This window comes from Chiloscyllium plagiosum, unplaced genomic scaffold, assembly GCF_037043375.1.
Source record: "Chiloscyllium plagiosum isolate Xiang-an unplaced genomic scaffold, Cpla_swu_hap1 HiC_scaffold_39, whole genome shotgun sequence".
NCBI classification, from domain to species: Eukaryota; Metazoa; Chordata; class Chondrichthyes; order Orectolobiformes; family Hemiscylliidae; genus Chiloscyllium; species Chiloscyllium plagiosum.
In genome coordinates this window covers 72,463,856-72,481,498 of record NW_028270177.1, presented here as the reverse complement: position 1 = coordinate 72,481,498, position 17,643 = coordinate 72,463,856, and the positions used below count along the sequence as shown (strand labels likewise).

The 17,643-nt window shown below is 45.5% G+C and overlaps 1 long non-coding RNA gene across 1 annotated transcript in view; it reads right to left on the bottom strand.

The window, feature by feature from the left end:
• Positions 1-17,643, bottom strand: part of LOC148138764 (uncharacterized) — a 107,789-nt gene that overhangs the window by 64,900 nt on the left and 25,246 nt on the right. Inside the window, exon 3 of the long non-coding RNA XR_015753842.1 lies at positions 10,227-10,361. This is a non-coding gene — a long non-coding RNA (uncharacterized LOC148138764). The remainder of the gene's footprint in view (positions 1-10,226; positions 10,362-17,643) is intronic.

The window sequence follows — 17,643 nt, the reverse complement described above, 5'->3', positions numbered from 1 at the left end:
ACATAAGTTTAAGGTAATTGGCGGAAGGTTTAGCTTAGATATCAGAGGGATATGGGCCAGGTGCTGGCAGGTAGGACTAGATTGGGTTGGGATATTCTGTCGGCATGGAAGGGACTGGTACGTTATTTACACAGAGTGTGGTGCGTGCTTGGAATGGACTGCCAGCCATGGTAGTAGATTCAGACACATTACAGACATCTAAGCAACTCTTGGATAGGCACATCAATGATAGTAATATGTAAGGTATGTAGGTTCGTTTCATCTTCAGAGTATGATAATAGGTCAGCACAATATTGAGGGCTGAAGGGCTTGTACTGGAATGTGCTATTCCATGTTCTAATAGCAAGGGTTATGGTGGCAGCAAGAGGTTTCGGGAAGCGGGAGAGGATGCGATCTGAATGAAGTGAAACAAATACGAGGCGTTGCTAAAGGAGTATGAGGTAATAGAGACAGCAATGGTCTGATCTGGAGCAGATGACCAGACTGCAAGAATTGTGGGGACTGAAGGTGGTTTCACAGGGAGGGAGGAGCATAAAGCCACAGGAGGTTACAGAAATGTGGAGAGCTGTCAGGCCTACAAGAGTTCATGGAGATGAGGAGGTTGGGAGGAATGGAGTAGTTTACAGGGATAAGGATGTTGGTAGGATGGGGTGTTTTACACAGACAGGAATGTTTCAGGTGAATGGAGCTGAGTACAGAGATAAAATGGGTTAGAAAAACAAATAGACGTATGGCGGGTAGTCGTTACTGAAGATGTTTATAGACACAGGAAGGCTTAGGTTCTGCAGGTTTTTTAGATAAAGAGGGTGTGGAATCAGACAGATTCTCCAAGTGATAAAGACAGCAATTTTGGTTGGAGACAGTTTCACAGATAACGGAGCATTAGTAACCTCCTCAAGTTTGGTCAGAGTGGGAAGGGTTGTAGGGGAGGGTGATGTTTACACATGTAAGAGCTGTAGAAGATTATGGGAATGAGTAGATGGATGAAAGCACTGGAGGAGCTTACATTGACAGGGTGGGTGCTGGCAATGGGGAGATATCACATAGATAGTGGGTCTTGTAGGAACTGGATTGAAAGAGTCACAGGCATTGGAATGACTTCTGCAGATTGGGAGTGTTACAGGGACTGAGAGGATTGTAGGGTCTCCACAGATTGATCGTGTCTTTAAGAATAGAAGAGTTTATGTAGATACGGAAATCTTAAACCCAATGTATGCAGTCTTCATTTCAAGACCAGAGCCTTATTATCCCTCATCAGCCAAAAATCCCTAACCCTGCCAGCGTTTCCCTTTATCCCAATGGGGCATACTGGTCCTGGATTCTTGAGATCACACTTTGAAAAGCCTCCCATTTGCCAGTTGTTCCTTTTCCTTTAAACAGACCCACCCGATCGATTAGAATCATAATGTGGAGGTGCCGGTGTTAGGAACCTTTCTTGGATACATTTGAAAAATTGCCCTCCGTCCAGGACTTTTATACTCTAGGTGGCCCAGTCAATACAGAGAAAATTAAAATCTCCAGCCAGTACTCCTCTATTATTCCTATAGTTATCTGCAATCTCTCTACACAGCTGCTCCTCTGGTATCTATTGGGTCTACAACAGTCTACAATACAGTCCCAACAAAGTGACCACCCCCTTCTTCTCAAATGAATATATGTTTTAAAAATTGGAATTAACAATCCATAAATAAGTATGGATAAAAATCCAAACACTTGACCTTCAGAGAAGGACAACTGTTCACTCTCACGTGGTCTGCACGATATACCCACAGCAAAGTGTTTGCCTCTCAATTACCCTGTGAAATGAGCGAGCCAGCTGCTTAGCTCAAGGGCAGCAAGGGATGGGCAATAAAGGCTTGTCAGCCAGAGACATCCACATCCCATACCTGATATTTTAAAAAAAATCCATTCAGATTGTTCCACTGGAACTGTGCTGGGACCAGTGTCCTGGCCAATCACGTTGGTAGATTTTTGGACACGGCTTTAAACTGACAGAGAGGATGCAGGGACAGGGTCCAGGTGAAAGGAGCTTTTCAAATCCAAAGAGAAAACGTGAAGCATCAGAGCAGGGTGGGAATGTGACCGAAGACAACAGAAAGGAACAGGATGGGACAAAGTTTAATTAAAACTGTAGATCAGCAAATTCATTTGTGACAGGAAATTGTGGGAACGAGTAAATTATGTTTTTTATTAATGGACAAAGTCTCTGCAACAAGGTAGATGGATTTGTGACAAAGAGATAAAAGGGATTTAGACACCAGAGAGATGTGGTTACAGGGCGAACAAAAGGTGGACATAAATATTCAATGGATCACAACCTTGTGGAAACTCAGGCAAAATGGGCAACGCTAACAATAATGGGTAAGAAAGGCATTACAGAGAAAGCATTTGGTCTCAGATCATGAAGTAGAGTCAATCTGAATGTAAATTCTGGCTACTACTTGCCAAGGACACAAGCAGCAGAACAGTTTTAGACCATCAAACAGCATTTCATGGCTCGTCACTGCAATAAGTAGGAATTCATTGGAATTTTTAATACAGGCGTGGTGAACATTTAGTGAAACGTCAATATTCGCAAAGTCTGGGACAATCACACTGACAACAGTGATATTGGAAGAGGAGTTCAGAGAGTCTTTTTCAGTGTTTCCTAGAATAACACATTGTGCAACTGGCGAGGAATGTAACTGTCTCAGAGAGACTGTTGTGTGATAAAACTTCGTGAATGAGTAATGTTACCTGGAGAGATCTCTGGGAAATTGTGGGAAAGTGCAGTTTAAAGAAATATAAAGTTTTAAAGTGAAACACAGAAAGGACAAGCTAAAACTAGAAACAAAAATAGCCAATTACATGAGTTGGAGAGGAGAACTGACCAAGATAAACAGGCTAAACAGACTGAAATATGTGTCTGTCAAGGAACAATGGAAAACATTTGAAGGAACAGTTTAAAATACTCAACAAAAGGACATTCCACTGAAACAGATAAAAACTCATCAAGAAATCCCAACCGGTCCCTCATTCAGGACAAAATGGATCATATTAGATTATCAGGCTGAGAAGATCACCACAAAGAACTTAAAATCCTGAAGTGAGAGAGAGAGTTTTAGAGTAAGTTTTAAAGGGATTGCAATGGGTCTGCTCGCAGGAGGAGGGCAATGGGAAGGGGAATCGTTGTCAAGGTTTATTGACACGATACGAACAGGGAGAGGTGAAGGTGCTGGAGGTGGTGAGAGTGTTACAGAGAGTGGTCAGAGCCTGAACGGTGTTACCAAGCCAGTACAAATTGCTGCAGCTGGAGGGGTTTGCAGAGGTAGGGAGGGACGTATGTATTTTTATTTATTCATTCATGGGATGAGGGTGTCACTGCCTGGACAAACATTCTTTGACCCCATGCTAATTACCCAGATTGTTGGGGCCCTAATGGATAAATATAATACTTTGCTGAACATAGGTGAAGTGCTGAATGACTGGAGGATCGCTAATGTGGTTCCTTTGTTCAAGAAGGGCAGCAGGGATAGGCCAGGTAATTACAGAGCAGATAGTCTGACAGCAGGGGGAGGGATATTATTGGACACAATTGTGAGGATGAATCGACACTTGCAAAGGTAAGGATCAACTCGGTTTAGTCATCACGGATTTGGCAGATGAAGATACTGTCTGAGGAATTCAGTTCAGTTTTTTTGAAATGGTGCTTCAGTATATTGATGAAGGTTGTGAAGATGATGTGGTTTACACGGACTTGACGAAGTCCTTAAACAAGATCGAACATTGAAGGCTGGTCCAAAAGGACTGGCTTCCAAGGCAAGTTGGCAAATTGTATGCAAAATTGGTGGATAGTATACTTTCGCCAGCAGGTGTACCACAGAGATCTGTGCAGGAACCATTGAACATTAATAACTCGGATGTGAAAGCAGAAGATATCATTTGTCGGTTTGCAGATGACATGAAAGGTGAGGGTGTTGTTCACAGTGAGGTGGATGGTCTCCGTCTGCAGTCCGATGTCGATCGGATGATAACCTAAGCAGAGTTTAGTTCTGATTGAAGTGAGGTAATACTCTGTGGGAGGTACGATAAGTGAAGGACAGACATAATGAACGGTAGGTCCTTGCGGTTACTGAGGAATACAGGGACCTTGGTGGACAAGTCCATAGATCCCTGAAGGTGTCAGCACAGGGAGACAGGGTGGGAAAGGCACCTCAACTGGGAGCGGGAGAGGGACCCACATCCTGGTGGGGTGAATTGCTAGAGCTGCTTGCGAGGATATAACCTAGTCTGGCAGGGTGTTGGATCTTAAATAAACGTAAGGCCAGAAAGAAGATTGAGGCTGGTACACGAGTTAAAGACAGCAATTTCAGCAGACAAGGCAGGCAAGAACATAGCGGGGAATGGGGGAAAACTGATGATTAAACTGCATTTATTTCAATGCAAGGGGCCAGACAGCTCAGGAAGATGAACTCAAGGCATGGATTAGAACATGGGACTGGGATATTATAGTTATTACAGAAACACAGCTGAGGGAGGGGTAGGACTGGCAGTTCATTGTTTCAAGGTAGAGATGCTACAGGAAGCATCGAAGGGGAGGCAAGAGAGGACGTGTGGTGGTGGTTGGTTTGATTGCATGAATCATCACAGCAGTACTTAGAGAGGATATTCCTGTGGGATCACCCAGTGAATCTATGTTAGTGGAACTGAGAAATAAGAATGGGTCATCACTTTCATACGATCGGACTGGTGACCCCGAATAATCTGTGGCAGACTGAGGAACAAATATGTCAGGACATCTTACATATCAACCATAATAATAGGGCTGTTATGGTAGGGTTTTTGAACTTTCCATCTCAGACTGGGACTGCCAGTGTTCAGCGTTTGCAAGGGTGGAATTTGGTAATTGTGTTCCAGAAAACGCCCAATCAATATGTAAATGATCTGAAAAGAGAAAGGGGCAAAACCTGACCTCTGCTTGGGAATCAAGATAGGGAAAGGGACTGAGATGTGAGTGGGAAAGCATTTTGCCAAAGTGACCACAGTTGTAGTAGTTTGTAAATAGCTTTGGAAAAGGACAGGCCTGGTCCACAAGTGCAAGTTATAAAATGGGGCCAGACCAATCTTGATCGTATTAGCCAGGAACTTTCAAAATGTGATTGGGGAAGGGAATTATTTACAGGGAAAGGGAAGTTTGGCAAGTGAGAATATTTTAAAAGTGAGATAAACTGATCGATCAGCGCCAGCATTTTCCTATTTATGTGCAGGTCAATGCTGACAGCATTCGGAAACACTGGCTGTCTATTGAGCGTTTGGTCAAGGAAAAGGGGCGACATGTCAGGTATAGCCAGCTGGATCAAGGGAATCCCTGAGGATATACAGGGGCTGTAGGAAGACACTGAGTAGAAAACAGGAATGGAGAAAGGTAAATGAAACAGCCTCAGCAGGGAAGGAAAGGGGAATCCAAAACTGATTGTATCAGTATATTAAGAGTGCATAAGTAACTCAGGACAAAATAGTGTCCATTAAAGATCAAGGAGGCCATCGATGTGTGGAACTGCAGGATATTTGCTAAGATCGTAAACTATTTTTTCACTTCAGAACTTACTGTGGAGAAAGACTGGGGAACTCAGGGAACAAGAGTAACACATTAGACCACAATTGGAGTTCTCTGCAAATCCAGTCTCTCTGCTACAGGAAGGATGTTGTGAAACTTGAAAGGGCTCAGAAAAGATTAACAAGATATTGCCCGGGTTGTTGCTGAATAAGCTGGGGTTACTGTCACTGGAGAATCGGAGACTGAGGGATGACCTTACAGAGGTTTATATAAACATGAGGGGCATGGATAGGGTAAGCATTCAAGGCCTTTTCCCAACAGTTGGGGAGTCCAAAACTAGAGGGCATAAGTTTAAGGTGAGAGGTGAACGGTTTACAGAGGGACTGAAGGGACAGCTTCTTCACATACATGGTGATGTGTGTATGGAAGGAGCTGAGAGAGAAAGTAATGGAGACTGATACAATTACAACATTTAAAAGGTTTCTGGATGGGCATCTGAATAGTAAGGGTGTAGACGTATATGGACCAAATGCTGGAAAAGGAAATGGATTTATTTAGATCTTCTGGGAAGCCTGGACGAGTTGGGGACCGAAGGGTCTGTTTCTATGCTGCATATCGCTATGACTTGAAAACAGCGCATATTATAAAAGAGGTGGTGCTGGCGGTTTTAAACACAAAGCTATGGCAAGTTCCAGAACCTGATTAAGTGTATCACAGGACACTGTGGGATGCTAGGGAAGAAATGGTGGAGCCTCAAGCAAAGGTATATGTACTACTGACAGCCATGTGTGATGGGCTGGCAGGCTGGAGGGTGGCATCATGGACAGTGAAGGATGTTTTCTGAGATTACAAAGGGATCTTGATGAAGAGAGTGAATGGGCTGAAAAACTAGAGATGGAATTCAATACGAGGTAATGCATTTTGTAAAACAAACAAGGGTAGAGCTTATACAATTAATGTTAAGGCTTCGGTTAGTGTTTTAGAGCAGAGGGACCTCTGGGTTCAGCTACATAATTCTTGAAGCTTGCATCACAGGAGGGATAAGACAGTGCTTTGCATGCCTGACTATTGCTCAGTCCATTGAGTGGAGGATTTGGGATGTCATGTTGAGATTGCACAGACATTTGTGAGGCCTGTTCTGCAATACTCTGTCCATTTCTGGTTGCCCAGTTAACAGGGAGGATATTATTAAGCTGCAGGGCATTCAGAAGAGATTTACCAGGATATTGCTGGGTATGGAAGGCTTGAGTTCTGAAAAATGGCTGGATAGGCTGAGTCTTTTTTCACTGGAGCCTGGAGGTTCAGACATGATGCTATAAAGGTTTATGAAAAAATGAGGTATATAGATCAATTTAATGGTAGTTGCCTTTCCCTCAGGATGGGGGAGTCTCAAGAGGAGGGGCCACATTTTTAAGGTTAGAGGAGAGAGATGTTCAAAGAAAAAGATATGGGGCAATTTGCTACACAGAGGATGGTTTGAGTGTGGAATGGACTTCCTGAGAAAGGGGTTGATGTGGGTGCAATTACAACATTTTAAAGATATTTGGATAAACAGGTGAATAGGGAAGGGTTGGAGTGATGTGGGCCAGCAACAGGCAGCTGGGAAGAGTTTAGTATTAGATTATGGTGGATATCAACTGAAGAGTCAGTTTCCATGCTGTATGACAAGAATATGGTTTTATTCCATTATTGAAGAAAGGATCAGGGCTGGGTCCACTGATGTGCATCATCTACATAAACAATTTGGTTGAAAATAGAAGAGTGATTGTGCGAAAGTTTGTTGATGATCAAATGAATGGTGTTGTGGGCAGTAAATACGGTTATCAAAGGGGATCGTGACCAACTGGGCCAGTGGGCCAAGGAATGAAAGATGGAGTTTAATTCAGCTGTTGGAGTTTGTTAAGACAAACACAGTTAATGGAAGGGCTCTGGCCAGGGTTGAACAGAGAGAGAAAGACCAGGGTGTGCACGTTACATTGTTCCTCGGAAGTGGCATACCAGGTGGACAGGGTGGGGAAAGCGACATTTGGCACATTTGCCAACATTGGCCTGCACTTTATTACATACGTTGGAGATATTTGTAATATTGTCCTAAATATTTCCCTTGGGCAGAGGAGGCCACGGGGTGACCCTAAGAATGGTGAATAACCAAGGGTAGGTGAGTACAAAACTAGAGGGTATAAACGGAGGTGAGAGAGCAAGGATTTAAAGAGGGAGCTGAGGGGGAACATTATCCACAGAGGATGGTGCACAGACGGAACGGACAGCCAAGGGCACATGGGAGAAACAAGAACAATTGCAGCATGGAAAAGGGGAGGTATATTGAGAGGAGAAGGATTGATGAGATAAGGGCCAAACGCAGGCAAATGAGACACGTTCAGTTTGGGTAACATGGGCAGCATTGAGGAGTTGGAGAAAGTGAGGTCTGCAGATGCTGGAGATCAGAGCTGAAAATGTGTTGCTGGAAAAGCGCAGCAGGTCAGGCAGCATCCAGGGAACAGGAGAATTGACGTTTCGGGCATACGCCCTTCTTCAGGAATGAGGAAAGATGGTCCAGCAGGCTAAGATAAAAAGTAGGGAGGAGGGACTTGGGGGAGGGGCGTCGGAAATGTGATAGGTGGAAAGAGGTCAAGGTGAGGGTGATAGGTCAGACTGGGGTGGGGTCGGAGAGGACAGGAAGAAGATTGCAGGTTAGGAAGGTGGTGCTGAGTTCGATGGATTTGACTGAGACAAGGTGGGGGGGAGGGGAAATGAGGAAACTGGTGAAATCCGAGTTCATCCCTTGTGGTTGGAGGGTTCCTTGGCGGAAGATGAGGCGCTCTTCCTCCAACCGTCGTGTTGTTGTGGTCTGGCGACGGAGGAGTCCAAAGACCTGCATATCCTTGGTGGAGTGGGAGGGGGAGTTGAAGTGTTGAGCTGCAGGGTGGTTGGGTTGGTTGGTCCAGGTGTCCCAGAGGTGTTCTCTGAAACGCTCCGCAAGTCGGCGGCCTGTCTCCCCAATATAGAGGAGGCCACATCGGGTGCAGAGGATGCAATAGATGATGTGTGTGGAGGTGCAGGTGAATCTGTGGCGGATATGGAAGTTTCCTTTGGGGCCTTGGAGGGAGGTGAGGGGGGAGTTGTGTGGGCGCAAGTCTTGCACCTCCTGCGGTTGCAGGGGAAGGTGCCGGGAGTGGAGGTTGGGTTGGTGGGGGGGTGTGGATCTGACGAGGGAGTCACGGAGGGAGTGGTCTTTACGGAATGCTGATAGGGGAGGGGAGGGAAATATATCCTTGGTGGTGGGGTCCGTTTGGAGGTGGCGGAAATGACGGCGGATGATGCGCTGTACATGGAGATTGGTGGGGTGGTAGGTGAGGACCAGTGGGGTTCTGTCCTGGTGGCGGTTGGAGGGGCAGGGCTCAAGGGCGGAGCCCCCTGTACTACACCTCCTCCCACCCTGCCCCCTGCAAAAACGCTATCCCATTCTCCCAATTCCTTCGTCTCCACCGCAGCTGCTCCCAGGAGGACCCATTCCAAAAACGTACAAACCAGATGGCCTCCTTCTTCAAGGACCGCAATTTCCCCCCCCCCCCCCCCCCCCCCGACGTGGTCGGCGATGCTCTCCACCGCATCTCTTCCACTTCCCGCTCCTCCGCCCTTGAGCCACGCCCCTCCAACCGCCACCAGGACAGAACCCCACTGGTCCTCACCTACCACCCCACCAATCTCCATGTACAGCGCATCATCCGCCGTCATTTCCGCCACCTCCAAACGGACCCCACCACCAAGGATATATTTCCCTCCCCTCCCCTATCAGCATTCCGTAAAGACCACTCCCTCCGTGACTCCCTCGTCAGATCCACAACCCCCACCAACCCAACCTCCACTCCCGGCACCTTCCCCTGCAACCGCAGGAGGTGCAAGACTTGCGCCCACACCTCCCCCCTCACCTCCCTCCAAGGCCCCAAAGGAAACTTCCATATCCGCCACAGATTCACCTGCACCTCCACACACATCATCTATTGCATCCTCTGCAACTTTCCTCATTCCTGAAGAAGGGCTTATGCCCGAAACGTCGATTCTCCTGTTCCCTGAATGCTGCCTGACCTGCTGCGCTTTTCCAGCAACACATTTTCAGCATTGAGGAGTTGGACCCCAGGTTCTGTTTCCGTTCTGTATCACTCTGTATCCAGTTAAAGAGGATTACAGTACCGAAATAAAGCATGTTGTAGACACTGAAGCAAGTAACAGCGATAGGGATGGTAATCTGGAATACAGTGTGTTTCAAATATGTGGAGGAACTATCGGGAATGGAGCAGGTTACAGGGACAATTACTGTTATACGAGTTAAAAATGACTGAAGACACTGGTGCAGAAGCCATGCCATAGATACAGTGTTGCAGAGTAAGGGTCTTAGTACAGTATTGGAGGGAGAACACAGAACAGAAATATCCCAGGCAGCATTCCCAACTTCTCGTCGGAGGCCTGCTTTAACCACTGTTGTACTCATGCTCACTATGGCAGCGCAGGCCTGGATTGATAACGCTGAACTCCCGATGCTGTCTCAGTGCAACATAAGTTAAAGTAGATGTGGTGATTGAGCATGGCGTGTGTCTATACTGTGCTCCCCTTCAGCACTGTATCTATATCATGTCTTGTAAGCCAATGTTTGGAGCGCTCTCATTGCTCTCTGCACTGTGAGTGATCTTACCTCACTACAGGATTTATTGAAGGCTCCAGATCTCCCTGCCCTTTGTCTCTCTGGCTGACCAACCATCTTCAATGGGGTGATGGATGAGACACACAGAAGTTGGGAAGTCTATTGAGTCAGCAACTTTCTGAGTACCTACAGGAGACAGTGAAATAGACGGAATGGGAAATTAGATTGATGCAGTGAGGGTTACACAAGGAGAATGGAAATGAGCCCCACAGAGATCTGAAAAATCCCAGTCTCCATCCCTGGCCTGTGCTGTTGCGTCTCTTTGGAGTGGAGAATTCTGTTGGCTCAGGATCTGGAGTAACTGCAAGAGACAGACAGTGACAGAGGCAGCAATTGGACGCACATAGTGAGGGATACCACATGGAGAGAGACTAAGTGATATCACTGGAGTGCTGGAAGACTTCAGGATCACACAGTCATGTTGAAAGAATGGTTTAGCTTCATGTGTCAGTGGTCAGGGATGAGCAACCAGTGAGCAGGTGAAGTGATGGCCTAGTAACATTATTGTTAGGGCATTTATCCAAAACCTCAGCTAACGTTCAGGGGAGGCAGGTTTGAATCCCATCATAAGATAAGGTGGAATTTAAAATCAATAATTTTTAAAATAGCAATTAATAATCCATAGACAAATACGAAACCATTGCTGATGTACAAAAATCCCAATCCCTTAGATTAGATTCCGTACAGTGTGGAAACAGGCCTTTCGGCCCAAGAGTAACCCACTCAGACCCATCTCCCTCGACCTAATACACCTAACATTATGGGCAATTTAGCATGGCCAATTCGCCTGACCTGCTCGTCGTGGGACTGTGGGAGGAAACCAGAGCATCCGGAGGCAATTCACGCAGACACGGGGAGAATGTGCAAACTCCACACAGTCGCCCGCGGCTGGAATCGAACTTGGGACTCTGGTGTTGTGAGGCAGGAGTGCTAATCACTGAGCCACTGTACTGCCCACTTGTCCTTTCGACAACAAGATCTGATCATCCTCACATGGTCTGCACGACATACCCACAGCAAAGTGTTTGCCTCTCAATTGCCCTCTGAAATGGCCAAGTATGCTACTCAGCTCATGGGCTGCTAGGGCTGGGCAATAAAGGCTGGTCAGCCAGAGACACCCACATCCCCTACCTGATTTATAAAAATATCCAATAGGATGGTCCCACTGGAGCCGTGCTGGGAACAGTGTCCTGGCCAATCATGTCAGTAGGTTTAAGGACAGGGCTTTAAACTGACAGAGAGGATGCTGGGACAGGGTCCAGGTGAAAGCAGCTTTCCAAATCCAAAGAAGCATCGGAACAGCATGGGGATGTGACTGAAGGCAAACAGAAAGGAACAGGAAGGGACAGCGATTCACTAAAACTGTACATCAGTGAATAGGTTTGTGACAGGAAATTGTGGGAAAGAGGAAATTATGTTCTTTTTTGAATGGACGAAGTCTTATCAATAAGGCAAATGGATTTGTGACACTGAGATAGAAGAGGTTTAGACACCAGAGAGATATGGTTACAGGGTGAACAAAAGGTGGACATAAATACTCAATGGATCACAACCTTGCGGAAACTCAGGCAAAATGGGTAACACTAAGAAAGGCATCACACGGAAAGCATTTGACCTCAGATCATGAAGTAGAATCAGTCTGAATGTAAATTCCGGCTACTACACAAGCAGCAGAACAGTTTTAGCCACCAAACAGCATTCCGTTGCTCATAACTGCATTACACAGGAACTCATTGGAATTTTTTTAACAAACACATTGTGATAATTTTGGGGAACATCAATATTCACAAAATGTGGGACAGTCACACTGGCAAGAGTGATATTGGAAGAGGAGTTCAGAGAATTAGTTTTCAGTGTTTCTTTGAATAACACATTGTGCAACTGGCTAAGGACAGAACTATCTCAGAGCGACCACTGTGTGATGAAACTTCGTGAATGAGTAATGTCACCTGGAGAGATCCTCTGGAAAATTGTGATAAAGTGCAATTTAAAGAAATATAAAGTTTTAAAGTGAATCACAGAAAGGACAAGCTACAACTAGAAACAAAAATAACCAATAACATGGGTTTGAGAGGAGAACTGACCAAGGTAAACAGGCTAAACAGACTGAAATATGTGCCTGTCAATGAACAGTGGAAAACATTTGAAGGAGCAGTGTAAAACACTCAACAAAAGGACATTCCACTGAAACAGACAAATCCTCAGCAAGAAATCCCCATCGGTCCCACACTCAAGTAAAAAGGATCATATTAGATTATTGGGCTGAGAGGATCACCAAAAAGTACTTAAAATTCTGAAATGAGAGAATGTTTTAGGAGTAAGTTTTAAAGGGATTGCAAAGGGTCTGCTCGCAGGAGGAGGTCAGATGGAAGAGGGAATGATTGTCAAGGTTTTATGTCACACAAGGAACCGGGAGAGCTGAAGGTGCTGGAGGTGGTGAGAGTGTTACAGAGAGTGGTCAGGGCCTGAACGGTGTTACAAAGCCAGTCTGAATTGCTGCAGCTGGAGGGGTTTGCAGAGGTAGGGAGGGACATATGTATTTTTATTTATTCATTCATGGGATGAGGATGTCACTGATTGGACCAACATTCTTTGCCCCACTGCTAATGACCCAGAGTATAGCACAGAGTCAGCCATATTGCTGTGGGTCTGGTGTCACGTGCAGGCCAGACCAGGTTAGAATGTCAGATGTTCTTCTCTAAAGGACGTAAGTGAACCAGATGAGTTCTTCCTACTGGTCAACAATGCTTTTATGGTGGCCTCACCAATGTCCTGTACAGCCACAACATGACATCCCAACTCTTGCTCTCAATGCTCTGCCCAAAGAAGGTAACCATCCCAAACGCCTGCTTCACCAACCTGTCAACCTATGACACCACTTACAACAAACTGTGTACCTGCATTCCTGGGTCTCTGACTGACAACACGACCCAGGGCCCGAACATTAACTGTACAAGCCCCGCCCTGGTTTGTTTCACCAAAATGGAACACCTCACATTTATCTAATTAAACTCCATCTGCTATTCTTCAGCTCACTATCCCAGTGTACTATTCGTCCTGTTGTATCATAGATAACTTTCTTTACTGTCCACTTTACCAACAATTTCAGTGTCACTCAAAAAACTTATTTACCACAAAACCAATATTCCCATCCAAACCATTAACCCAAATGACAAACAACAGGGGACCCACTTCACCGCTGGTCATATGTCTCCAGTCAGAAAGGCAACATGCCTCCCATCACCCACTGTCTCCTACCATCAAGCAAATTTTGTATCCAGTTGACTAGCTCTTCCTGAATGCCATATCATTTTTACACTGATCTGAGCTTATTACCCAGTTTACCATACAGAACGTAGAACACAGAACAGTACAGCACAAGACCCTTCGGCCATGATGCCATGCCCATCTTTTACCCGACTAAGATCAAACTAACTTACATACCCTTCATTTTGCTATCATCCATGTGCCTATCTAAGAGTCTGTTAAAATGTCCCATTACACCCACCCACCACTCTCTATGTAAAGAACCTACATCTGAAATCTCCCCTTACCCATCCTCCAATCACCTTATAATTATGCCCCCCTTGTACCATGTATGCCATGGGATAAAGAGGTCTCTCACTGTTCACTCTATCTTTGCCTCACACCATCTTGTTCACTTCTACCAAATCACACCACACTCTTCTTCACTCCAATGAGAAAAGCCTTAGCTCTCTCAACCTTTCTTCATAAGACATGCCCTCCAGACCCAGGTAGTATCCTGGTAAATCTCCTCTTTACCCTCTCTAAAGCTTCCACATCCATCCTGTAATGAAGGAATCAAAACTGAACACAATATTCTAATCAGGATCTAAACAGGGCTCTATGGAGCTGCAGCATAACCTCATGGCTTTAAAACTCAATCCCCCAGCTAATGAAAGCCAATACAACATATTCTTTCTTAACAACACTACCAGCTTAGTGGCAAATTTGATGGACCTCTGGTCATGAAATCCAAGATCCATCTGTTCCTCCACACTATTCAGTATTCTGTCTTTACTCCTGTATTCTGCATTCAAGTCTCACCTTCCAAAATGCATCACTTCACACTTTTCCAGATTTGACTTCATCTGCCACTTCTCAGCCCAGCTCTACATCCTGTCAATGTCCCATTGCAACCTCCAGCAGACATCCAAACTATTCACACTCCACCAACCTTCGTGTCATTGGCAAACTTACTTACCCGCTCTTCCACTCACACATCCAAGTCATTCATAAAATCACAAAGAACAGAGATTTTTTGACCTCTCCCTGCAGAAAACCACTGGTCACTGAGCTCCAGGCTGAATGATTTCCATCTGTCATCACCCTGTCTTCTATGGGCCAGGAATTCTGTATCCAGACAGGCAGTTTCCCTGTATCCCATGCTCTGTACTTTCTCAATGAGCCATAAATGTGTTTTGTCACATTCTCAAAGGATTCAACAAGATTTGTGAGGCATGACCTGTCCCTTACAAAGTCATGTTGACTTTCTCTAATCAAACTATGGTTTTCTAAGGAATCATAAACCCTGTATCTCAGAGTCTCCAATAATCTGCACATCACAGACAGAAGACTGACAGGTCTGTGATTCCCAGGATTATCTCTATTCCCTTTCTTGAACAAGGCATGGCTGATTCACATAACCTGCAAATCTTTGGGCTGTGGGTGGAAACCGGAGCACCTGTCGGAAACCCACACAGACATGGAGAGAATGTGCAAACTCCACGCAGACAGTGGCCTGGGGCTGGATTTGAAATCGCGTCCCTAGTGCTGTGAGGCAGCAGTGCTAACCACTGAGCCACCGTGCTGCCCCATGTAATTCTCTAGAGCCCTGCTTCTGATCCTTGGTTCCTCAAACTTAAGTTAGCTTCCTTCTTCCTCTTGACTAGATGCTCTACATCCCTTGGAACCTTGTCAAATGCTTTGCTGAAGTTCATGTGGACAACGCTGACTGCTCTGCCTTCATCTATCTCTTGGTCAACTCCTCGAAGAGTCAATCCGGTTTGTGAAACACGGTTTCCCACTCACAAAGCCATGCTGACTATCTCTAATCAGCCCTTGCCTTTCCAAATGTACGTAGCTCCTTTCTCTCAGAATCGCCTCCAACAACTTCCCAGCACTGGGCTCACGGCACTGTGATTTCCTGGCTTTTCCCTGCAGACCTTAAGTGATGGAATAGCATTAGCCACCCTCCAGTCTTCCGGTAACTCATTGTGTCTGTTGATAATATAAATATCTCTGTTAGGGACACTGCAATCTCTTCCCTAGCTTCCCATGAATATTCAAGGATAGACCTAATAAGCGACTGAGGATTGATCTACCTTTATTTGTTTTAAGATTCCAGCACTTATTCTTCTCTGTTGAGGATTCTTTCCAAGACATCGCTATTTATTTCCCCAAGTTCCTGAGCTTCCATGTCTTTCTCCACAGTAAATTCTGACAACACGATTTTGTCTAATATCTCACCTACCTCCTGATAGTTAAGGTGCCCTATTCTCTACCAAGTTACTCTTTATCCCTTATTGAAACTTGTGTAAAGGTTTCTGAAAATTCAAATAAACCGTATCCTCGGTACAACCACTCCTACATCCGTATCTATTCTGCTATTTATATTCACACCAATAAAAATAAAATCCAACAGGCTCAAAAACACATTCTCTTTTTCTTAAAAGTGTTTCTAAGGGTCCAGTTCATTGACATATCCTTTCAAACATATTTCAGCTCCCGACTTACTATCAGGCTAACACTGTTTGGTTTCAGACTGGCAGCAGAAAGGGTTATGGGAGTTCGTGTTTATCAACATGGAAAAGGTAGCTTACAGTTTCAACAGGAAATAGATGTTTTGGAAATAAGGAGGGTCGTGGGGACTGAAGGACATAATGGAGAAAGGGAGTGATGTGGGGATTGTATGAGGTTATGCATGTAGAGAATGCAGTGGTGATTGAAGAACATTATGGAGATAGGGAGTGCTGTGGGGCCTGAAAGGGGCCAAAGAGATCTGCAGGGCTGTTGGGCCTGAAGGAAGTTGCAAAGATCAGGATTAGATTAGATTACTTACAGTGTGAAAACAGGCCCTTCGGCCCAACAAGTCCACACCAACCCGCCGAAGCGCAACCCACCCATTCCCCTACATTTACCCCTTTACCTAACACTATGGGCAATTTAGCATGGCCAATTCACCTGACCTGCACATCTTTGGACTGTGGGAGGAAACCGGAGCACCCGGAGGAAACCCACGCAGACACTGGGAGAAAGTGCAAACTCCACACAGACAGTCGCCCGAGTCGGGAATTGAACCCGGGTCTCTGGCGCTGTGAAGCAGGAGGATCATGGGGATTGAAGGAGGTTACTCTGAATGGGAAGTTCGTTGGGTCAGGATGAGATTATGGAGATAGGGAGGGTGGTGGGGCCTTTTGGAGGTTGTGGAGTTAGGGAGGTTTATGGGGAATGATTCAGGTTACATGGATAGGAAGAGTCGTGGGGACTGAAGGAGTTTATGGAGATAGGGAGGACTGTGGGGACTGAAGGAGGTTATATAGATTGTAAGTTTATAGAGAAGCACAGGAAAGAAGAGCAGGTATCGGCCATTTGACCAGAGTCGGTCCCACCATTCAATATGATCACTACTGATCATCTCACCCAGTACAGTATTCCTGCTTTCACACCTTACTCTGATATTATAGTGACTACTGGCATTTAGTGATACAGCGGGCTGTAGTAACTGGGACGGGGGTGGGGGGTGTCTTACAGAGATAGGGAGGGTTGTGAAAGCTGGGACAGGTGACAGATACAGGACGGGTTTTAGGAATGGGAGGACTTTACAGGGATTTGGAGGAATGCAGGGATGGGACGTGATAACAATCACAGGGAGGATTTTGGGAGCTCGATCGAGACGGGTACAGCTGAGAACAGAAGTGAGTCAAACATTCAGGACAGGCAGGGACGAGGTAGGACTAATAAATTAAACTAATAAATTAAATTTATTTCAATGCAAGGGGCCTAACAGGGAAGGCAGATTAACTCAGGGCATGGTTAGGAACATGGGACTGGGTTATCATCGCAATTACAGAAACATGGCTCAGTGATGGGCAGGACTGGCAGCTTAATGTTCCAGGATACAAATGCTACAGGAAGGATAGAAAGGGAGGCAAGAGAGGAGGGGGAGTGACATTTTTGATAAGGGATAGCATTACAGCTGTGCTGAGGGATAATATTCCCAGAAATACATCCAGGGAAGTTATTTGTGTGGAACTGAGAAATAAGAAAGGAAAGATCAACTTATTGGGATTGTATTATAGACCCCCCAATAGTCAGAGGGAAATTGAGAAACAAACTTGTTAGGAGATCTCAACCATCTGTAAGAATAATCGGGTAGGTATGGTAG